The sequence below is a fragment of the Sarcophilus harrisii genome, chromosome 5, assembly GCF_902635505.1.
Source record: "Sarcophilus harrisii chromosome 5, mSarHar1.11, whole genome shotgun sequence".
NCBI classification, from domain to species: Eukaryota; Metazoa; Chordata; class Mammalia; order Dasyuromorphia; family Dasyuridae; genus Sarcophilus; species Sarcophilus harrisii.
In genome coordinates, this window is record NC_045430.1 from 63,732,120 (window position 1) to 63,738,119 (window position 6,000).

Here is a 6,000-nt window from a genome sequence, read left to right on the forward strand (position 1 = left end):
ATTATGTATATATGTATGTGTGTGCATATATGTGTGTATAAAAATCCCATGCTTAACTGCAGCATCCCTGAAGAATGTGAGGGGATAAAAGGAAGGGGAAAGGAATAAAGTAAAAACTGCATAAGTAGAGAACAAAAGAATAACTTACAAGGAAGAAATGAAAATATGGACATTCACAAATATAATCTCTTTTATTATTACATATGCTTTTTTGAAGTGGAAATTTATTGTCACACATTTTGAATCCTCCCTAATGTTCTGCTGAGCACATGACAATGTTTTGTTTTGGTTTTGTTTTCCTTTTCTATTTTGTTTTTAGTTTTTAAAAAACTTATAAGCTCCTAGTATAATGATAAATGTTAGAGAGGATATGGGGAAAATGAGACAATAATACATTGTTGGTGGAGTTGTGAACTGATCCAACCATTCTGAAGAGCAATTTGGAACTATATCCAAAGGGCTATCAAACTATGCGTACTCTTTGATCCCCACAGTGTATCTATTGGGCCTGTATTCCAAAGAGATCATAAAAAAGGGAAAAAGACCCACGGGGCAAAAATGTTTGTGGCAGCCCTTTTTGTAGTGGCAAGAAACTGGAAATTGAATGGATGCCCATCAGTTGGAGAATGGCTAAACAAGTTATGGTATATGAATATTATGTAATATATAGTGTTCTATATTAGTAGTTTGATTTCAGAAAGGCCTGAAGAGACCTGATGCTAGTCAGGTCTGATGCTAGTAAGTAAGAAGAACTGATACTAGTAAAGTGAGTAGAACCAAGAGAACATTATACACAGTAGCAATAAGATTATGTGATGCTCAACTCTGATGGGCGTGGCTCTTCTCAACAATGAGGTGATACAGGCCAATTCCAATGAACTTGTGATGGAGAAAGGCATCTGCACCCAGAGAGAGGACTGTGAGAACTGAATGTGGACCACAACATAGCATTTTTACTTTTTTTGTTATTTCCTTGCTTTTTATTTTCTTTCTTCTTTCTGATCTGATTTTCCTTGTGCATCATGATAATTGTGGAAGTATATATAGAAAACTGCACATGTTTTAACATATATTGGATTGCTTGCTGTCGAGGGGAGGGAGATGAGGGGGAAAGGAGAGAGAAAAACTTGGAACACAAGGTTTTGCAAGATTGAATCTTTGCATATATTTTGAAAACAAAAAACTATTTTTTTAAAGGATTCTAATAAAAAGAGCTGCGTCTTGGAGAATTCTGAAGCTAATGTGAGAAAAGAGGTGCATTCCAGGAATGCACCTAGGGAACAGCCTATGAAAAGTTGTGGTTGTGAAAGATAGAATGCTGATTTGGAGGATCACAGGCCAGTTTGGCTTTAACGTAAAGGATTAATGCGGAATAATGCAAAATATACTTAGAAACATTGGTTGGAGTCAGGTTATCCAGTATTAGCTTGTCAGTTAGCATGGCACAGTGGATAGAATATAAGACCAGGAGTCAGGAATGTTCATCTTCATGAGAGAAAATCTGGCCTTAAACTCTTACTAGATGTGTGACCCTGGATAAGTCTCTTTGCCTCAGTTTTCTCATCTATACTGATCTGGAAAAGGAAATGACAAACCACTCTAATATCTCTGGAAACCCCAAAAGGGGTCACAAAGAGTCAGACATGATTTAAAAATGACTGAAAAAGACAGAAGACAACAAAAACCTTCCTTTCAGTCTTCCTTCAGGAAGAAGGTAAGCTATGGTTACAGAATGTTGAATATGCTGTCAAATGGTTTGACTTAAGTTGATTAAGTTTTTTTTAAAATGATACAAGTAAAGGTTCAAAACAAAAAAGGTTCAAAGCAAGAGAAATATAATCTGAAATGATCATGACATAAAAGCAAAAGGCATCAATAAAACTTTTTTTCAAATAAAAGTTCAGGCATAATTTATAGCAAATTAAGAAAAAATGGACTCTGGCCTCAAAATCTTTTAAGCAGCTAAACTACGAATAATAGTTGAAGTTTATAAAATGTATGTTTAAGTTTCCCACTAGGAAAAAAAAAAGTAATGGCTAAAGCTTTTTGATATGCAGAAACAAATCTAGAGGAAATTCCTGGAAAAGCTTTTTTCAGGAAGACATTGATATGTAAATCAACTGTGAGCATCTTGTAGGACCACCTTTAAAACTCAGAATCACTAAATAACCAGGAGTTTCCATATAAATGTTAGATTGGGATAATAAAGTGACAGTGAAAATTTTATGACCTGAAATTGTCACAAGGGTGGGGGGGAGAAGAAATAGGTTAAGGATTTATTATGGATGTTTCCCAAGATAAGCCAAAATCCAGAAAGGTTGCTATGATCTGTGGTGGTCTCAGTTATTCAACACAATTATTTTGGTCAAATGACCAAATGAAATAATATTTGCAAAGCTCATTTCATTCCATTCCTCTCACTGTACATGATTTTAGGGATACAAAAATAATTAATAAGAAAACCTGTAAACAAGAAGTTTACATTCTAATGAGCAGTCAATAAAACATATTGAACTATAAACAGAATAATATAATAAGAATAATTAAATATAAATATAAAGTAATTAAACATAAGGTAATTTGAGAGGGAGGGAATTAGTAATTGAAAGGAGAAATTCAGTTTCAAGGAAAAGGAACTCAGTTATCAGAGGAAAAATTCCTTATTAATGCTGCTCTGGAACAGCAAAATGATAACAGACTGGAAAAATTGGCAATTGTCTTCAAGGAGTTTGAAGAACAGACTCCAGACAGAACATCAGAATGATAGGAATATAGGCATATCTTATCTCCCTCATTGAAATGATCTTAGGATCATCTATTTCAAGGAAAGAAAAGGCTTTGGTTTGATAAACCAACACAAGATAATTTTGACAGACAATTTGTACTTGTGAAATCAATAAAGAAATATGATGTTTACATACTAAATACAATGTAATAATATAACATAATACATATATGTTGTATTTTGTATTATACTATGTATTTTATATATCATATCTGTTCCATTGATCTCTCTATTTTTCAACCACGCCAAATGATTTGATGACTACTGCTTTATACTACAGTTTGAAGTCTGGAAGTGCTATTCTTCCTTCATTCTTACTCTTTTTTATGATTTCCCTTAATATTCTACATCTTTTGATGTGTTTTTTTATAGTTCTTTTATCAAGTTCTATGAAGTGCTCCTTGGTAATTTTATATACATACATACATACACACATATATACATATATATGTATATAATTAAAAGTATAACTTTACTTTGGTACTATTGTCATTTTTATTGTGTTGACACAGCCTAGCCATGAACACGGAATATTCCTCTACATATTTAAATTGTTTATTTCTTTAAGGAACATTTTATAATTGATTCTATAGAAGTCTTTTATGTGCTTTGGGAGACTGGCCCTCAAATATTTTATGCATTTACAGCTATTTGGGATAGTATTTTCCTGTCTTCTTGTGTTTGATTATTATTGCATATTAATGCTGTTGACTAAACTGAAATCTGCCTTCAGATTGTGTGACCCTGAACAAGTCATTTAAATCGTTTCCTCAGTTTCCTTAATTGTAAAATGGGGATAAATTATAGTACTATCCTAAGGTTGTTGTGAGGTTCAAGGGAGATAATAATTATAAAACAACTGTAAATTGAAAATTGTAATGCACAGTGCCTGGCACATAAGTATTATATAAATGTTAATTGACAGTAATAGTACTAATAATTGGCATGTTCTGGAAATGAGGCAACATGGAAAAGGAGATTCCATGGGGTGAGCATTACAAGGAAGAGGCAGAAAGAATCTAGAGGACAGAGCTTAGAATGGATACCTTGAAGCTTAGATGGCATGAAAGTTACAGAGAAAAGAGATAAATCGGATAATTATAGGATTAATAAATCCAAGAATGAGGGTCTAGAGTAAACAGAAAGAGAAAACAGATAATAAAAAGAATGAAGAAAATCCCTTTTGGAAAGGGGAATGAAAAATGAAGTTTAAAAGTTAAAGTACAGGACTACATAAAGAAGAAAAGAGAAAGATGGACTATCAGATGAGAAAAATGGATCAGTGCGGTAAAGGTAAGAGAGACAATGGGAACAGTCATCTTTTTTATAGCTTTTTATTTAGAAATTATATGCATGGGTAATTTGATAGCATTGACAATTGCCAAACCTTTTGGAACAGAGTCATCTTAAAGATCAAACTAATAGAAGGAACATTATATACTATGTTTACAGCAGAAGAGGGAATTTCAAAGTGACTTTCGGTACAGAAAATATTAATGCATCTAAGATAAGAAGAGAAGTAGTCAAAAGAATCTTTGTATAAAATTTCTGTGATAAGGGCTTGGTATCCACAATATAAAACAATTGGGCATCTAGATAGTACAGTGCAGAGAGCGCTTCAAATCTGCCCTCAGTCATTTACTGGCTATGTGATCCTGGGTAAATTACTAAACTCTGCTTGCCTCAGCTCCTCATCTGTAAAATGAGCTGGAGAAGGAAATAGCAGATCACTCCAGCATCTTTGTTAAAAGAAAACAAAACCAAAGGGAGTCACAAAGCGTCAGTTATGACTGAAAAATGACTGAATGATAAAAATATCACATTAAAGTTTCAAAAAATTTTAAATGAACAATTAATAAATACATAGAAGACTAGTGGCTATTTCTCAATAAATAAAAGGCCAAAGGATATTAACAAATAGTTCTTAGGATATTAAATAGTTCCCTCTCTCCACCATGCTGTTTATGCAATACATTACTTCTCTAGTTATCTTAATTTTCTTTATTTGCTTCAAAATCTCCCCCAGTCCACGATTTTCCATTCCTCCAAGTGTTCGAATTCCCCTCGAGAATATGGCATTGAGTAGATTTTTCAAGTACCAAATCCCTCAGACTACACTCAGCATAGTCTCCATATCCCTTCAAAGAAAATCTTTTGTCATTCACATGAACATTCATCAGCAAAGCAAGGCTTGTTCCTTTCCCTAACCTCTTCAATCTTCACCCCCTCCTCCTCACTCATGTCTCTACAGACTTCTCTTCTTGAGACCACAAATGTCAACTTCCCTTCATTGCTAGCTTTCAATTTGACTAAGAATATTCTTCTCTACATTCTTTTTCTCCCCCTTTCCATGTACCCTTCCATTTTCATATATTGTGCAGAATAGTCTTGTGTTATTTGAATTTTGTTTCCTTTGTATGTGAAAGTCTTTCTACTGATCACTTGAAGAATTTATTTCTGAACTGACTTTTAAAATTTAATCACTTTATGTGTCTTTAAAATTTAGTCACTTTTAATCACAAGTTTGAAGCCTTGGAGTTCTTTCTGGAGGCAATCTATAAATTATTTCAATTGGTATTTTATTATCTGTGTCTAGAAGTTCTGGGAATTCTCTTGTATATTTTCTTGCATTTTGTTATGTAGGTTTTTTGATCTTGTCATCTTCTTCTGGATGACATATGATCCCTAGGTTCTCTTTACACGCTGTCTCTGAAATCAGTTTGTTTTTCTTGGAGAGGGAACATAGTTTCTTTTAATGTTACCATTTTTTACTTTTCTTACACTAAATTGTCTTTCACTTCTGTGTACTTACTTGCATCCCAAACTATTATTCTCTCATTTCTTTGGTGACATTTGCCATGACAGATTCCAGTTTTTCTATTCTGTCGATTATTTTTGCTGTGTAATCCATAAATTTTGCTTTCATAATTCTCATTTCCCATTCTAAACCACTCAGGAACAACGTGTTGTGACTCTGTGTTCTCTATAAATTGCACAAGGCCTTCTGTCTCATCAAGTTGTTAGGTTGTTCTTTGTTTTATAGTATTTATTCACAGATGCCTGAACTTGTTTGCTAGATCTGGATGCTTTATTTCTTTCTGTTGTTGATCTTTTCCCTTTTGGTTTATCTCTTTATGTTCTAGGTCTTTGAGTTTTCTTCTTCCTGAAATCTTTGGTAATTTCAGCCCTGTATTTATTTTTTTGATCTGCCTTTT